The following is an 18904-nucleotide window of genomic DNA, read 5'->3' on the forward strand; positions in this document are numbered from 1 at the left end:
CAAAGTTTTATTTTTAATTTTAAAGTGGGATTCTGTGATAGTCAAAACATTGCCACGGAGCTCTCAAAAGTAACAGGAGCGCTTGGTCCTCAGCGCTGCAAGCGTTCTTCCTTTGTGTGTGCATCTACGTGTTTGTGTGTGTGCTCAGGGAAGAAACCAAGCGACAAAGAGTCTTTATTTCCGGGAGAAGACTTCAAAATACGTGCTAGAAATGGACAATTTGAGTCCTTTCTCTCGTTCTGTCCCCCCTCCCTTAAATGCAAGCTCAAAGAGGAGGAGGGGGGGGATTAAAATCAACCACGTGGTAGACCTATGCTTTTCTTTCTTTTCCTCACTCTCTCTTTTCTAAATACACTTTTCTGCAACCTCCAGTTTCCATTTATGTTCTTTCACCCGGGCTCAGGGAGAGGATTAAGGCTCTCTTAGATGAGGAGGACGTGGATCTCAGGGATCAGCTTGGAGGGGGGGGGGACACCCACCACAAGGCGCATCTCTTCCCTCTCTGCATGAAGGAAACCCGGGTGGCATCGCTTTTATTAGAACTTGCCATGGCTGGCTGGAGAAAAGGCGGTGATGACCCCGCCGCAGGAAGCGAGCTGCGGGCGAGGGGCTTCTCTCAGCATCTCCAGGGCTAACGAGGGCTGGAGGTTGGAAAGCTGGAGGCAACAGCTTGGACCTAGGGCGCCTCGTTAGGTCGCCCTTTCTCTCTCTCTCTCCTCTCCCACCTCAGCAAGCCTGGGAGTGCCTCAGAAAGCAGATCCCAAGAGGACTTAAGTTTGTAGCCACCTTCCCCTTCCCTCATCTTCACCACCTCCTCCTCCTCCATCACCATCTTCTCCTCCTCCTCCATCTCTTGCTATCTTTGCCCCCTCCTTTCCCCCCTTTCTCCTGCTTTCCCCCCTTTTCTCTTTCTCTCTCTTCTCTCCCCCCTTTCCACGTTGTTGTTGTTGTTAGAAAGCCTTCTTGCACCCCCTGGTGCTCTTGCGTTTTGTGTGGTAGGCAAGGAGATTTGTCTTCTTTCTCTCTCTCTCTCTCTCTCTCCCTCTGGTTGCTCATTATTCAGAGAGAGACACACAGAGGGTTGAGTGAGAGAGAGCGACGGATATCTCAGGTCATCTGCAGCTGCAGCAAGCCAGTGAAGGAGAGAGAGAGGGAGAGAGGGAGAGAGGGGGGAGAGGGGGAAAAAAAAGCAGGGAAAAAGATGGCGATCCTCCATTGCTGAGACCTGGCAAGGAGCACATGAGACTAGCAAAAACAACTTCCACAACAATTGCAAGAAGAAGGAGGAGAGGAAAGAGAGCAGAAGAAAGCGACCAGCACCAGCACCGGGACGTTCCTGTAAGTTCTCACAATTAAAAAAAAACCCCATCTCGGATGGCACAAAATTGGGAAAGCGAGCGAGAAAGAAAGAGAGAAAGGAGGAAAAAAAAGAGAGGTCTCCTTGCGGGGTCCCACCACCTTCGCTCCTTTTTTCCCCACCCTTGTTTCTTTCTTTTTCTTTTTTTTAAGAGACCTCCTCGGGAATCCACGCTCCCATTCATTCAGACAAGCCCAAGGAATGAAAATCGAGGTGGCGGCGGCGGTGGTTTTGTTTAGAGAGAAGTCTCTCTTGCAATGGGGGAGGAGGAGGAGAAGGAGGAGGAGGTGGTGGTGGTGGTGGTGGAGCTGGTGCTGCTGCTGGTGGGAGGAGGAGGAGGAAGGCAGTTAATTAATTTTTTGTTGTTGTTGCATTAAGGGTGGCGTGCGTGGGGGGGGGGGGGAGAGATAAGTCAGAGGAGAGGCGCTCCGAAGTGTGTGGGGGCAGTTGGGGGGTTTGGTTGTGGGGAAGTGATTGGATCGCAGGCGGGAGAGGTGGGGAGAGAGAGAGAGAGAGAGAAAGAGAGAGAGAGCTGGCTCAACCCAGGCAATCCGGTGACCTCTCTCTCTCTCTCTCTCTCTCTCTCTTTGCTTTCTCTTTCTCTCTCTTTCTGTTTCTCCTTCTCTTCTGACAAATCTGGACCTTCCGTCAGGCTGGGGGTGTAGTGGACCTTCCTCCACCACCACCACCACCACCACCCCTCCACTCTTTTTTCTATACCCCCAACTCGCCTCTCTCCTGAAGTTGAGAGAGATGGTGGGGGTCTCCCTTTGGCCGGGGCTTATGAAAGGGTTGGCTTGGAAGAGAACAGCGGTGGAGCTGGAGAGAAGCCATTACACACGGTCCTGCTCCTTTTCCTTTGAGAGGCAGAGAGAGAGAGAAGGGAAGAAAGGCGAAGGGAAGACCAGGAGAGGGGCCTTAATAAAGAGCTCCACTTCTTGTTCAGTTCCCTGGTGTCCATGGCTTTCCAGGGAATGAGAAGCAGCTGAGCTTTCCCGCCCCCCTCAGATCCCTCTCTCCCCCCTCTTCTTTCTTTATCTCCTTGTCCTCCATTTGCAAGCTGTCTGCTTTGGTTCCAGTCCAGACTCCAAAACACAAAGCTACTTCTCTTTCGCACACCACCACCGGGTCTAGGCTTTCTCTTTCCTCCTCCTCCTTCTCTTGGAGGCACCCTCTTTTCTTCCTGAGCTTTGTAGTGCCTCCTTAGGCGGACCTGGAAAAAAAAAAGAAAGAGGGGAGAGAGATCCTTGCAGAAGATCCTCAAAGATCCTCTGCTCTCTCTCTCTCTCTTTCTGTCTCTCTCTCTGTGTGTGATCTGGCTCTCAGCCCTTTCTGCACGCTCCCTCCCCGCAAGAAAGTTTTTCTCCTCTTGGATTTTGGGAGGACCTTCTGGTAGGAAGGAGTGTGGTGGAAAAGGAAGGAGCAAGGTGGGGAGACGGGGGTTGCTTTTCTGCTGCTGCTTTGTCTGCATGCCCTGTTTGTCTCATGAAGCTCCTTGTATGCCTGAGAGGAAGTGAATAGTTGGACAGAGGGCTGCGATCTGAGTCAGGTAAGCCATGTCATGTTCTCTAGCTCCACCAGAAAATGGAGGAGAGCGAGAGCGAGGACAGGCTTTTCCACTAGACAAAGCTGAGATGGGAAGTGCTCATGCAATTATGGATGTTTCTCCATTTTTTTCCTGAAGCTTTGTTGGCAAAGCCTAGCTTGACAATTTTTTTTCCCTTCAGTGAGCAGGGTTTTTTGTTGTTGTTGTGGGCTTTTTTAAATGTCTCTTCTCTTTCTGACTCCAGGAAATAGATGATTTGAGGAAGTTTCATAGATTCTTTTCAGAGAGCCTCCAGAGACAAGAGTCCTAATGTTCTGAAAGGACTTGTTTCTCTCCTTTTTTACAGTTTCATTTCGAAACTAAGCTTCATTGTCAGAGTTGTGTTGTTGTTAATAGTATTATTATTATTATTATTGGTAGAACTTCGTGGCTTTCAGGTGACTGATGCAGTTGACCAAAGGCATGCTTTGATTTTTTTTTTTAAAGGAATAGTTAAGTCTTAGAAGGTGATTGCTGACTGTGTTCTTCTTCAAAGGGACATCAGATCAATGCCAATCAAGCAAAATTTGTGATGGCCTTGCAGGAGCCATGCCAAACGATGGACAATATGGTGTCTTCTGGAAGCATTGCAATTTGGCAAACATTGGGATTTTTTTTTATTTTTTAGAAGCCATATCAAGCTATTATGAGTTCTTCTGTAATACTGTGTGATTTATGAACGACTTTTTCCTCATGTTCTTAAGACTAGTCCCAAAGACTTCAGTTTTGGAAGTAAGAGAGGTTGCTGTTTCATTAGAATTCTCATCTTCATACAACCATGCATAGTTAAATACCATTAAATACCATAATTGAATACCATTATTTGAATGCAAGATTTACAGTTTATTTCTATACATGTCTACTTGGGAGTAAGTTCTGCAGAGCTCAGTGAGGCTTATTGCCAGTTCGGTGGCTAGGATATTGTATCCTCAGGCTTGCACTTAAATCAGCAGGACTTCAAATTGCTTCCATATTCCTGGGATCTTGAACTTTCTTTCTAATTACAATTACAAGAGCCAAATGTATTTCAAATACATAATAACAATTAGGGAAGGGTGTGGTGTCCTTTGTTCCTGAGTTTTAATTTGTAATTCTTCAGGGTCAAAGTTCAATATAAATAGGTTCAGGCTATCTAACAGATTCCCGCACATCTTAAATTCTCCAGAATGACTCACTGTGAGAATTAGCTTAAGAGTTTAATTAAGAGTCTCTTTGAGAAGTTGGTAAATGGAAGATGAAGGAGGATGAAATAATTAAAGTAAGTTAAGCAGAAGGTTTGAAAGACTGAAAGAGGTTTTGATTTCTATAGTAAGCAATGAAACTGCAAAGCAGGTGATGTAGGTAGTTAGACCTAGCTACTGTCTAACTAAAACATAGATATCTATAGGTCATGACAAGATAAGGATAGTCCACCTGCAATTACATACCACCAACAGTACAGTCATTGCTATAGATGTCAAAGCCAGGATGATAGAATCTTTTAATTTTAGCTAAGTTGTTGATGAAGCAGTTCTCTTTTTTATTTTCAAAGCCATGTAGAGCACTCAGTTTTATTGGATAACCTTTGGTTGTGGTTGCATATTTCTTTCTCAGAGTTGTGAGGTACACATCTTGATAGTGGAAAAAACACAACAGTAGAGTGCAATATATATATAACCATTAGAGAACCACCATACCATCTTGAACACAATTGAGCTTGTCTGTTTTCAAAAGCTAAGCAACATTGGACTAGGTTAGTACTTGAATAGAAACCGGCAGAGAATAATGAGGATCTTTATGCAGATTGGTGGTACCATTGTGGTGTAGTGCATGGAACAGTGTAGGACCCAGAAGATCTGAGCTCAAATCCTCACCAGGCCATGGAAGCTCCCTGGACAATAGTAAATCCACTCCTTGACTATCTCACATCCCTTGAAAACCATACTGGAGTCATCATAAGTCAGATGTAACTTTGATGGCACATAACAATGAAGTTGGATTAGAAAAGAATCCTTCATGAAATCCAGAGAGGTGTGGCCAATCAGAATTGACAATATTGGCTTAGATGGATCAATAGTGTGACTCACTATAACACGTTAAAAATGTTGTGGTAGGCTGGTCTGAGGGCAGGCTTTTTTTTTTTTTTTGCTCCTTATTGATGTCCATTAACCACTTTCTAATTTCTTTTATTCTGTTCCTCTCCCCTTTGTGATTAATCTCCATTTGTAAGGACATGGCTTATCAACAACAGGATTTTCCCTATATTTAAGATGGAGATCGCTCAGACACAATTTGAAGGCTTACATTGTAGACATACAGAATTATCGCTATTGGCAAGCTAAATGGTCTTTTTATGAGTCACATTTTAAATTAGACACCTTCATCGTGCCTAGTCTGATGGATATTGTTTTTTAAAAAGGGAAGAAGGCACAGTATTTTTCTTGCTAGTAAAGCTACTTAATTAAGACCATTTATAGCAGGAACCAAGCTGTTCATTTTCTTAACAAACCAGAAAAGGAATCCATGGTTTGTTTTAAGTTGGGTTGGTTTTTTTAAAGTCCTTTGGAAAAGAACTGACTGTGCCTCCTTTGAGATGACATGATAAACACTCCATGGTTTTTAAGCTGGTCCACAAAGAATGATCAAGTAGCCCACCAGCATGCTGCTTGTGACTGATGAACCAAGGTTCCTTGTGGAGTTGGGTGACCACAGCTGTTGTTTAGAAAAGATAGAGTAATTACCTTTTGTACATGCACACATATTACTGTATTAATGCTTTAGTGATTGCTCTTGACATAGACATATGTGGATTAATAATAATCATAATCTTAGAACTGCAGAGCTGGAAGGGACCCTGTGGATCATCAAGTCCAGCCCCTTTCAAGGAAGCACAGTGGGGAATCGAACTCCCAACCTCTGGCTTTGCAGCTAGAGATGTAAAATACTGAACTATCCAGCATTTCATGTGTGTCATGTGATCTTGGCTATTTCACAGATGGAAGTTCACACTTGAAGTTGCAGGCATTAACAGGTGAAGATATCTGAGCTTGTCTTGAGTGTCTTTGAGAAAATTAACTCATTCATGCATAATATACTGGCCACTCAATTTCTTGTTCCATCTACTCAAATGGCCCCCTTCATTGCATTTTCCCTATATTCGTTTCTTCCCCTGCACACAAAAAAGAAGTCAAAATGAAAGATTTTTCCCCTTCACGCGCATGGACTTTTATGGACTTTTCATAAGATGAAGAATTTGCTATGTATATAGTGAAGTGGCTAATACAGAAATTTTAAAAAGTAGAAGACCATAATAGTTTTCAGAGATGTAGCTTTGTGATTCGATAGCAACACCAGTAGGGAAACCATTCAGGGCACATGTGTATAAATCAGTTTTCAGGTTTTAAAAAAATCTTTTATATTCTTGAGGTTAAGGGATATGACAGTATGGATAACTTCCTTAATCTTTGCATCTTCATATTTCTTTTGATATCCTACAGTTCATGTTCCTCCATTCTACAGCTTGCAACACCTTCCATTCTAATGAAGTGTGACTTCATTTCTTTTTGCTGGTTCTTACCCTGTTTCCCCGAAAATAAGACCTAACCTGAAAATAAGCCCTAGTATGATTTTTCAGGATGCTCGTAATATAAGTCCTACCCCAAAAATAACCCCTAGTTAAGTGAAACCCTGCCCTTCACCATTGTGCAGCAATCAGAAGAAGATGACATGACTGTACTGGAATAAATGTAGATTGTTGTACTTGAAAAAATATAAAACATCGCCTGAAAATAAGCCCTAATGCGTTTTTTGGAGCAAAAATAAATATAAGACTCTGTCTTATTTTCGGGAAAACATGGTATTAAAATTAGTTGGCCAATAGAACTAAGCTCAGAAAATAAAACATGGCATGTTTAATATGGCAGGAAATTAAATGGCATCTAAAAGGAGGAAAACAATAATTTAACAATAGAATAGATCATTAATTTGACAACAGAATAGATGTCCTGGTTAAGTTAAGGAGGTGTTAAATATTTATTGTTGTTGTTTGTTCAGATCTTTGGCACATGCTGAGCTGAAGAGAAAATGTAAGTATCAGTTAGGCTCCAGAAGAATTATTATTTCTACCTCTGAGTGCCATCTCTGTATTGTTATATCACTGAAAAATTAAGAATAATTTTGAATATAATTTCATATTTTATATTGCTCTGAGGTGTTGCCAAATACCTAAAAAGAACAGTTCAAAGGTGATAGGCAGGTGTATTTGACCTCCGTATATAATGAATAAATTGTTTTTTAAATTAATTACTTGGTTTTTATGTGAAAATAAAACAACTGTCTCTTTACGTTACAGTGTTAAAAACAAAAACAAGAAAAAACATATTTTTATACCGATGATGAGGTGAAAATTTTGAGGTGGCATTCAGTGATAGAAATAAAGAGCCATGTTCCACTAGGGTTGTTGGGCATCTGACATAGTTCTTTGGGCACTCAAGAAATGACAGATTGATTTTCGTCCTAAAAAGCAAAAACTGAACTTTTACTTTAAAAATAAAAAAGAATGGCTGTTGGAGAAGGCTACACAAGAAACAAAGGGGACCTGTGGGGTAACCCTTCTGTGTGGGAGGCTTTTTTTAGGGGGGGGGAAGAGGGAAAATAGAGGTAAGCTGAAATAAGCGGTGATACATGTTTGAATTCTTTGGAAAAATGGCATGTTTAGGATTGCAATATTATTTTAAGAATCTTTTCATCTTCAAGAGATTTTTCTCTTTGCTTTGCATCAAACTTTTCAGTTAAAGCTGAAGAGCACCATTCTCTCACTGGTAAAATTGTAAGAGGAGGAATGACATCTGTGGAAACTGGGGAATATCTATACAATAAAGAGAAGCACACTGAGTACCTGTAAAGTAGCAAAAAGCATGAAGCACCCTCATGGTTCAGGCTTGAAGGAAGTGGGTGGGAAGGTCTGTCTATACTTAGCTACATTTGTGACTAAGAATTGGTCAGGCATTACAATTTTACAAAGAGCAAGAAGAGGCCTAGTCAGAGAAGTCCCTTGTCTTGGTCTCCTCAATCAGATACTGTAATTGTTCCATACTGATGACATCAGATGCTAAAGAAAGTGGCAGTTAGCTGATCTCTGGATCAACCCTCTTTCTCAGCATGTATGAAGGGACCATGGCAAAAACCTGTTCTGTTTGGACAGGTGCAATGGTTTCTGTTAAGACTGGAAGGCCACCTTTGATGTTAATAGGACTGTGCTATGATTCAGATAACAGAAGATTTATGGTGAATTCTGTTGCCCAATTCTACATGACTGTAGTGATGAGTTCTGTTGGAAAAGAAAACTACATTGTGATATGTTTGGATGCCTAACAGACTGGGATGGTGCGATAGATAACCTGTCCTGCTGCTGAAATGCTCCAAATCTTTTTGGTGTTTGAGGGATCATCTGGGCAAAGATTTTGTGGGCACACGAGTTCCATGGCGTGAAGTTTTCATAGCACTGGCGAAGCCTGTTGAAAGCAAGAAGATATAAGACGAATATTTCCCATACAATATATATTTTGGTATTTAGGGAACAGCTTTTGCCTTCCGTATTAGGAATGTGCACTCATTTCAGTGTTGCACCACAATAAGCATGTGTGTATTTTCAGCCAACTCCTTGTGACTGTGGAACGGCATCTACCACATCTCTGGAGTCTCACCATTTTTAGAGATGGAATTACGCTTCCTATATAGCATGTTTCTGGGATTTTCACTTGACAAAGTGAAACACAGGCTCATTCTGGGAATCCCAGTACATCTTCTTTGCTTTTGGGGACAATCTCTGCACTAACATATTGTTAGCTTAGGGCTCAATGTGCAGTGGGGTATTTTTGCTGTAACTGATTGTGGTGGTTCAGTTTTTCCAAGATGGACTTCAGCCCCTGATGTGGCACCGAGTTTGAGAATGAAGGGGCAACCAAAATAAACTCACAGTTTGATGTAGTAAGTAAGCATGAATTTCAATATAACACCAGTATAGGACACCTAGTGCAGAAATTGTACATAGTTCATATGGTTCATGCATATTGGAATTGTCATGTTTCTTACTGGAGCCCAGAGTATTTGGTACAGCATATAATTATCTACGCAGACTAGGAACAATCAGCCTTGAAGCTCATGGTATATGAAAGCATTCATGACAACAATCGTGGGTAGGAGAAGTTAGAAAAGCCACTAGTATAGGTGATTTAGGAAGATTTTAAGAAGTTTATGAATCATATGAATTTATATTACATTATGCAGAACAACTGAATGGAACATCTTTAATAATCAGATGGAGAGGATATTTGGAATATCTAGCTCCTTCACTAGTTGTGACTTCTAGAATAATTTGGCTGGATACTGTTGGAAACTATCTGATAGAGTACTGAAGAGCTATAGACCTGTAAAAACAGCTCTTAAAGGATGTGTTGTTGTTGTTCTTGATAGCGAATCTTTTGACCTTACATACAGAGGCTTCCTGCACCCCAGACTTGCATTTTTGTGGTGTTAAGAGCAGGCAGTGCTTTTGAGGCTTGCTTGAAAATTATTTCTATGGCTATTATGCGATCCTCTTGAATTTGCCAATTCACAGTGTGTCCTGTTCCAAAGACTTATGATAGACAGTAATGTTAGGTTGAAAATGTAACAGAGAGCTCCATGTTGTCTTAAAAATGAACACATTTATTATAGCATGGCCTTGGTGGGGGAGACTTCCTTTCATCAGTTGCATGAAATATTTCCATGAATTTTAGTTATGTATAAAACATACAGAGTTGGGACAGTAGACAGTGATATCAGAGGGGGATTAAATGCTGACTTGATTACTGGAAGTAATGAGAAAGTATAATACATTTTTGAATATATAGGTGATAGCTGCTGTTGGGAGAGAGACAGTTAACGTTATAATGGATGAACTTCAGCATGGCAGTATTCCAGATGAGTTGACTGTTGAAAATAAAATGTTCCAGGAGAACTGGGAGAACAGGAAAGAAGTTAAAATAGCATGGTTTGTATGCCAGTACCGAGAGAAGAAAAAGGAGGGGAAAGACAGACAGAAGATAATTATCTTAAGTTCAGCTATCTTTGCTGGTTGAAGGGAACAACCTTTTAGAGATGCATTTGAATGTTTTCTTGACTTCATCCTTCATTGTTATCCCTGAAACATTCTTCTGTCCACCCTCAACCAAGAAATCAGGAAATAGTGGTAATTTCTAGTACTATGAGAAATATTCTTTTAAAAAGAAGCAGAACTAGAACAACCCCCCTTTTAAAGCTCTACATGGAAAAGGTGTACAAATCACTAAATTGTTTCTGGCCTGCACGAGGTGTCTGTACACATGGAATCTTGAGTAGATGTTCAACATTGTAGGTTTGTTGACTAGCTTTGGAAGCCTCTGTATGTAAGGTTGAAAGACTCCATATCAACAAAAATATGTCCTCTCCTTTGTAGATGTGACTAGCAAAATATACCAAAGAGGAGTCAAGTGATTCAGGATTAAATTATTGAAATAACAAAGAACAGTGTTGTGTTTGTTGTAAATTGGCTTTCTATAGGAAGACCTCAATAGCTTTACACAACATCCCGTCAGATCTCTTACAGGGATCTCTGCAGCAAATACAGCAGATAAAGTGGTACTTCTAACTCTTGGCTACCTGTTACCTGTGTCTGAGCAGAGGCCACAAAGCCTCAATATGTGGTCAGATTGGGAGAGGAGCTTCAGATGATACTCTCCCTTGGGTGAAGAGAGAGGGTTCCAAGACATTACATGCCTGCTAACAAATCGGTGTAGGTGTACCTATGAGTGACCCTAATGTCTATAGCATTTGGCAGCAAGGGGACTTCATTTTTGTCATTGGTTTTGGATGACCTCATGATGTAATTATAACCTACCACTGAAAGAAAACCAGACATTTTCACTGTAATGCACATTTGTCTGTGGTTAAGTAGACGGTAGCCAGACTGACCCACTTCAAGAAGCGTAACACTGAAGATTAGGGTTGTACTGAGGATACACTTCATTTTTAGCCTCTTATGGAATTGTGCTCACTTGGTAATAGCTGCATTCCTAGAACTTTGGCAAGAGCATGATGATGATGATGATGATGATGATGATGATGATGATGATGATGATGATGATGATGATGATGATGATGATGATACATGCTTGTTTGGGGATTCTGGGAGCAGTAATTCAATAAAGTAAATTTTCCAAGCTCTGTCTAGTCTAGTGAAAATTGTTTCATGGTAAAGTATTGCTGCTAAAATCTACAGAAGAATTTAGGCTGCAATTTTGTAACTCCTTAATTTGACACTTAGTTTCAATACATATGATGAGACATGTACAGAATTGCACTGTTGGTTAAAAGTAACTTCTATTCTCTTGGTTGTAGTAGAACCTATACATAAACAACTTTAGCTGGATTGGGGCCTGTCTACAGGACGAAGTACAAGTGATGATAGTACTAATCTTTCTCTTTCATTGTTTGTCTTCACGGTTCTACGGAGAAAAATAGCTAAGTTGGAGTACAGCACAGAGTAATTAACATTCCCCAAAGAGAAAACCCTTTCAGTTCAGAGTAAAAAGTTATGGTTTAAACTGTACACTCAGCAGTAAGAAAACTGAGGAAACAGATCAATTCCCCTCCTGCTCAAGGCATAGGTACACACAGTCCTGCAAACTTCTAGGTGTACTGTCCCCTCCCACCCGAGCACTTGGTGAGCTGCTCAGAGTTGCCCCCTTGAAAACATCACCCAGGATCAGACGTAGTATATCAAAAGTAGGTGTTATTTGGGGATGGGTATAAAACCACAATTTTCAGCCCATAATTGGCAATATATCTGGATGAGAGGCACAAATGGAGATTCCAAGCTTTTAGAAGGTGCCAGGACTGAGAGGTAGAACTCCAGCATCAATTAATGGTACAGTAGTTATAATAAACAGGAAAAGAAAAAGCAGCTTCCACTCGTGGTTTCTGTGGAGGAGACAACTTAGAAACCTGTCAGCAACCTGGACTACAGAGTGGCTAGAGTCGCTAGATTAATCAGTATTTATGCAAATAATAATTCTTTGAGCTGCCATTACTCAGTAACAGCGATACTTTGCTAGCCTGCTATAGAACTGGCACTTTAGTTGTTACCTTTTGGTCTTGTCTGACTGATTCAAGGGTTATTTAAATGTTATTCTAGCGTTATGGAAGGTGCTTTTTCATGAACATGCCCTGCATATCAGATTAACATTCGGTTGACCCAGTCACATGAAGCTCCTGACCACGGAATTGGCAGTGTTTCAAATGTGGGTGCCAGTTCTGCAGGAGAGAGAAAAAAAATTTTAAAGATGCAGAGATGGATCTTCTGCAATTTTGGCCATTAGTGCATTTTGAACAAGGAGTTGTATGCATTAGTCTCACAGTTCTTCTCAGTTCCTTCCCCACCATAGTTGGATTCACCAAAGCAATTGTAACACTTAGGAGTAACCTTTGGAGACTCATGGATAATGTATTCCCCTTCCACAGATGAGAAAAGTTGCTTTTTTGGTCTACAACTCCCAGAATACCTCACCAAAGGCCATGCTGAATGAGGTCTTCTGGGAGTTTTAGTCCAAACAAATAACACTCCTACTGTCCCCTAAGGTCTTAGTTTATTGCCTGTGTTGCAAACATTGTGAAATTAGTAATGTATATAATATATTTGATAACAAACTAGGCTTTACAGTATCAGTTAATAGCTCATTACACCATAGGGTATGGTTGCAGGTGGACTCCCAAACATTGCTCAGGGTCATTTTCTCTTTACTTCAAACAATGGAATCTGATCATGTGGCATCAAACTATTCTCTTGAGTATCTTGGCAGAAGGCAACTGTTCTGTTTCTGCTGGCTTCCCTTTGAATCTTCAGCTGAAGAACCAAGGAAACATTCCTTTTGGGATACAATGTGGATACATATGTTAAAAGAAGAAGACAGAACACACATTATGTTGCAGGATTATTTTTTTGTTAGGTGGTCTGGTAGTTCTGATGTCCTGAGTTGGTCATTGGTGGAGATACAATTTAAAAAAAACTTCAAGGAAGTCCTAAATGTTCTGAGAAACTCCATTGTTTTGTGATAGAATGTACAAGTGATTAGCAAAAGAACAAAGCTATTGTTTGTGATTAGGGGAAGTCAGATGTTTTGCTGGTAACAGAAATCACTGATGAGGTGCATTGAGGTAAAGTTCTTCATTTCCCTGGAGCTGGAACTTGTGCAGACCACAAAAATGGAGGATTGGTTTATTTAATTCGGCGCAAATACACCACTGTAAGTCTTTAATAAATTGCCTCCTAATATCATGTATCTTATAGTCATCACTGTGAAGGCACTTTGAGGACTGGCATATCTTTACAAAAGCAGCTGGTTTTGGTTTAGTGATCAAAAGATATTTCCATACCTCATCTCAGAGATTCTTGCAACAACCTTGTAATGTAGTTCAGTACTAGAAAAGATTATCAAGTGTAAGGATGTATCACTGGAGGCCAAGACCAAAATCATCCACACACTTGTATTTCTGATCACCATGCATGGATGTGAAACGTGCACAGTAAAGAAAACTGGCAGGGGAAAAATTGGTTTGTTTCAAATGTTTTGCTCGAAAAGAGCTTGGCAGATACCCTGGACTACCGGATTAAAAAAAAACAACAACCCAAAAAATAAGTAGATCAAATTAAGCCTGGACTATCTCTGGAGGCAAAAAAAAAACAATGTTGAGGCTGCCGTACTTTAAACACATCATGAGAAGTCAAGATTCTCCAGAAAAGACAATAATGTTGGGAAAGATTAAAGGCAGCAAGAAAAGAGGAATACAAAATACAAGATGGATTGACTCCCTAAAGAAAACCACAGGCTTCAGTTTCCATGAGCTAGGCTGTTGAAGACAGAACATTTCGGAGATAGCTCATCCATAGGGTGATCATAAGTCAGAGGTGACTTGATAACAGATAACAACAAAATATTAGCTGTGGGTCCGATGGCAATTTATATATATATTTTAATTGTATTTTAATTGTTCTGAATTTTTATTGTATTTTAAATGTTGTAAGCCACCCAGAGACCTTTGGATAGTGTGGGCGGTGTGTGTGTGTGTGTGTGTGTGTGTGTGTGTGTGTGTGTGTGTGTGTGTGTGTGTGTGTGTGTGTGTGTGTGTGTGTGTGTGTGTGTGTGTGTGTGTGTGTGTGTGTAAATAAATAAAATAAATAAATAAATAAAATAGTATCTCAGGATTGTAAGCAGGGATTCACAGAGTGGCCAGGAGCCAAGCTCCTACCTTAAACCATCTAGTTGAGTGAATGGTTGAGATGAGATCAGCTTCACATTTTCAGACCTGCATTCACTCAATCTGAGCATCATTAAGTAAGAAGATGGAATGGGCAAGGGTCAAGCAAAGGACTTTAGTCCTTTAGTAGTTTTATGAATTCAGAAGCTTCTTTATGAACTGAGAAGACCTTGACATGTTTGTTTGCTTCTTTTTTAAAAATATTCTTTTGTTGATCATGATCTGTATCTCTGCTAACTTTGGAGGAAGGAAATGCTGCTCTATTCTTCCTCCTGTATCTTTTGTTTCTCTGCTCCTCTTTACTACTTTATATTGCAGTTAATTACTTAGTAATTATCAAGGGAAAGGAATGACCTGTGGCATAACATTCTTGTGAAACCGTCTGACATCTCGTAAAGCCATCTGACACCCGAAGCATCGAATCTGTCTTGGAAATTAAGATATGTGGTGTTAAAACCACTGCAATGCCTGTTATTAATGGAAAGCATTGGAAGAGGCCTTAAAAATTGGAACCTCGGCTGATGTCAACAGCGAGGGTTGGCTTTCAGAGGATGCATGGATCACTGTCAAGAAAAGGAAACAGGAGACACACAAGCAGAAAGCAGACAGCCCCGTTAAGCAAGGACAAAAGTAGGTTAAGACATTCCATAAGCAATGTGTAGTGGAAACTCTTTGGTAACGGAGCTATCTCTGCATTGGGGAAAGAGAGGCAGTCTAATTAATAACGGAGCACAAAAGAAGGTAGTATTTTATGAAGGATTTTGTGGAAGGATACCACCAGCTTCAAAGTAAGTGAGCTTCAGATGAGAAAGAAGAGTTTCTTTTTAAAATGGCTGATAAGTACTAAATGTGGAAAGTGATGTCATGCATGGTCATAGTCTGGTTCCATGATATTTTGGACAGCTGGCAGAAGAACAGAAAAATAAGCAGTTCCATCAATGAGGGTTTGGAAATTCAGTCTGTAACTGAGAACTGAAATTTGTAGTCTTAGAAGAAGCTGCAGTGCAGATTTTGAACTCTTGCACAGTTAAACCCAGGTCAGCAACTAGCTGTCTTGGAGGACGGTGTTCACAAAGATTTGCCAAACATCCATTCCTCACTACTGTCTCAAAATGCCTTGCTGCCAAAGCCCCCCAAGCCTCTCAGATTGGCATTTCGGGAACCAGATGGGATCTTGGAAGGGACTGGTTCCAGCTGTTGGTCCCTAATATAAGTGTGTGTGAGTCTGTCAGTCTGTGTCCTAATGTTTAAAAAAGTGGGCCTAAGGACTTGAGATATAGGAGGTAATCCATAATGTGTCTTTTCACCATGGGCTGCTTGAAAGTTAGCTGTTTGCTGAAGAGATACTGCTTTTAAAAGTTGGCTAGTTTATTGAAGGAGTTGCTCAGAATGGCTCTGGTTGTAAAATCAAGGGAAGCATATAGACAAAGCTCTCTCAACTTCTTTACCCTGCCATTGAGATGTCCTTTTGAAGCATTAAAAAAAAATGTCTTGTACTAGATCTGGTGGAAATCAGATGTGATCAATTAAGTTAAGTTAACTGCACTTCTTATTCAAAGTGCAGTAAACTTGTGAAATAATGTTATTACATCTCTTCTTGGAAGAATTTGTGGTCTTGTGGTTAAAAACAGAGAGCTCTAGACTGTGGAGACAATGGATTTGTTGCTCCAGAAGCTACAATGATAGAGTTCTACCCTATAAACATGCCTGGGAGCCTGATATTATAAATTTTATTTTCCTTTATTTATATTTTCATCCATTCATCTGGAAGAGTGAGAAGCAGAGGAATGGAGAGAAATTACCACTTCTTAGACTACCTCATTAATGGGGATTGCACAGAGCAGGTTACATGGTTACTTTTCCTATTTCATATATTTTCTGTGCAGTTACCATCATTGTCTTCTTACAAAATCTGCCAAGGTTAGTTAGATATTTATTGTTTACAGGCATGTGTTAATTTTTCTGAATATGATTCTGTTATTGGAATGAATTGGTTTTTTTTTTTTGCAGCATGTATGCTGCCGTGAGAGGGTTGTCCTTAAAAAGCAGCCTGAAATATTTTTGAGAAAATATTATTTTTTTTTGCATTTAACAGTAAAGCAAAAGCAAAGCGTGCTGCTTATATACCGTCCCATAGTGCTTCAAGCACTCTCTGGGCAGTTTACAAGTTAATTATACAGACTACACATTGCGCCCCCCCCCCCCCAGCAAACTGAGCACTCAATTTACTGACCTTAGAAGGACAGAAGGCTGAGTCAACCTTGCGTTGGCTACCTGGAATTGAACCCCGGGTTCTGAGCACAGTTTTGGCTGCAGTACAGCGGTTTAACCACTGCACCACGAGGCTCTTTCTTTTCTAAAGAAAGCAAAGGTGAGAAGATAATATAGCCTGGGTCAAGGCCACTTAGGTCAGTATTAATAATAATTGTGTACCATCAAGTCAATTACGATTTATGGTGATCCTTTCCAGGGTTTCTAGGTAGCAAGTGCTCAGAAGTGGTATACCAGTCCCATCTTCTTGGGGTACCGTGGAACTATACAGCTTGTCCAAGACCACGCAGGCTGGTTCTTTTCCCAGGAGACACAGTGAGGAATTGAACTCCGAACTTCTGATTCTGTAGTGAGATACCTAAAGCACGGAACAAGCCAGCCAGCCTTGTTTCAGTCAAATTCCACAGTCCTGTGCATAGAGCACTGGGCCACAGTGATGTTGGAGAAACGAGATTTTGGATAAGAAAACTTGCTTTAATGTTCTCTGTTTCTTCCATTGAGATTCTCATGAAATTCAGGTTTCTAACACTGTTACTTGCTTTATCTACGCATGTTGATGTTACCATTTAGAAAAACAGTTTATAGAACTTTCAGAGCGTGTATAGCCTAAGAGAGATTTGAAATACTGTGTTTGTCATTACTTGCAGATTTTGTAAGGATTGTGATTTAGGGTAACATGGTAGTTTCAGGTTTGCTTGATTTTCACTCAACAGTTTAAATCACCAAGATTTAATACTTGATTTAACTTAATTTTCCTGTTGTGTAATTCCTATATATTTTCTGAAAGATTAAAGAAAAATAATGGCAAATAAATGTAGTCTTTATATTGGCCAAGAAGGTTAACCAAAGAGTCTGATACAAAACAGATTTATCACTGTGGGCTGGTTGAGAAGTTTAATTAATTTTTGTTTGACTATTGCTTTACATGTGCAAGGGCAATAAGGGAAAATGTATGTCCCTATACTTTTCAGAAAAAGAGCCTAGTGGTGTAAAGACAGGGCATTGTTTCTTCTATAACATGGAAAATAAGGATATAATCCAGATTTAAGTGTATTAATAATTGTGGGAGAATAAACTGTAGCATAGTTCCCTTAAATATAACATACCTTTACATCAGTTAGTGCAGTGCTAACTTGCTATTTGTGCTTTCAGGCTGGTATGATATTCATAGTGGGGCATGCTAATATAACAACTGTATTATGTGATCTCAGAAATAAAAAAAAACTTCAACATATTTCTTGATTTTATGTAAAAATGTTTTAATTCAGTGATATAGCACCAGGTTGGATTTGATTTAAATTGATTTAACTCATGCTTTAAATCACTAGTCAGTAACCTGATTTAAATTTTTTAAAAAGAATTATTTTTTTTATTTTTTTAACTTAAATCAGATTTTTAAAATAAAATACTCACTGACTAGTGATTTAAGTCATGGTTTAAATAAATTGAATTTAAATCAAATTCACCCTGTGTTGCACAGATGCAACACTTTAACGATGGCTTTTTTTCTCTCTTTGACTCAAGGTTTGATTTAAACTGTTGCTTTTCTACTTAATTAGCCAAGATAAGAACAGGTCTATATATTGTTTTCTATTTACATACTGTTCTCTTTATGCCATGAGCAGTCAAGCAAGGATGTTTCTAATTAATTATAATTTACTGTTTCATCTGAACTGCAAAACTATGTTTACTATGTGCAGAACCAAAACATAGAAATCTGAATTTCATTTACTAGTCGGGCTTGTTCCGAAGCTGGTAACTCTTGTTTTCCAATTTGGACCCCGTTTAAACTTGAACTTGAATTTTAACAAGGGAAACTATGATTAATTACAAGTGTCCTCTTCTGACTATTTATGAATGAAAGTCTCATTTCTGACATGTTCTCACTTTATTAAACTTAGATAGGAATAAACTTTTTAAAGCTTAGATAAGATTTATTAAATTTAGATAGAGTTGTCCGAATGCAGTCAGAGATATATTTTGTAGTTTGAAATAGAATTATCTTAGCAGTCATACTGTTCATGATGAGGATACTTAACTACCTTGACTTCATGGTTGTCATGATAGTCTTGTAGAGTATGAAGGTAATGGTCTTCTTTTCTTAGTTGAAGCATCTGAAAGTCAGAGCATTCCATGTAGCAGTTGTAGCTGTGAACTCTTGATAGTCTATTCACAATGAACTTTTCTATTGTTCATTAAAATGCTCTTTTAACTTGTGACCATAACTGCATTCTGAAGTAATGAGTTCTGTAAACTAAGCATGCTTTGCACACAGAGGCCAATTCATGTTATCATCCCTGCATTTACTGCGAGTCAGCTTCAGTGGACAGTCACAAGTTAAGCAGTAGGAGAAAAGGAGAAAATGTTTGATTGAGCAA

General features: G+C 39.8%; 1 protein-coding gene across 12 annotated transcripts in view; it reads left to right on the top strand.

Moving 5' to 3' along the window:
• Positions 1-353: 353 nt before the first annotated feature.
• ZNF462 (zinc finger protein 462) overlaps positions 354-18904 on the top strand; it is a 158149-nt gene continuing 139598 nt past the window's right edge. For 11 of the 12 annotated variants that reach the window (XM_072991988.2, XM_020805038.3, XM_072991992.2 and 8 more), the window contains exon 1: positions 354-1338. The gene's annotated coding sequence lies outside the window, so the exon portion shown is untranslated. Of the gene's footprint in view, positions 1339-1926; positions 2907-18904 lie in introns of those variants that run through there. The other variant, XM_072991989.2, reaches the window with a different exon arrangement.

The sequence above is a fragment of the Pogona vitticeps genome, chromosome 2 (assembly GCF_051106095.1).
Source record: "Pogona vitticeps strain Pit_001003342236 chromosome 2, PviZW2.1, whole genome shotgun sequence".
NCBI classification, from domain to species: Eukaryota; Metazoa; Chordata; class Lepidosauria; order Squamata; family Agamidae; genus Pogona; species Pogona vitticeps.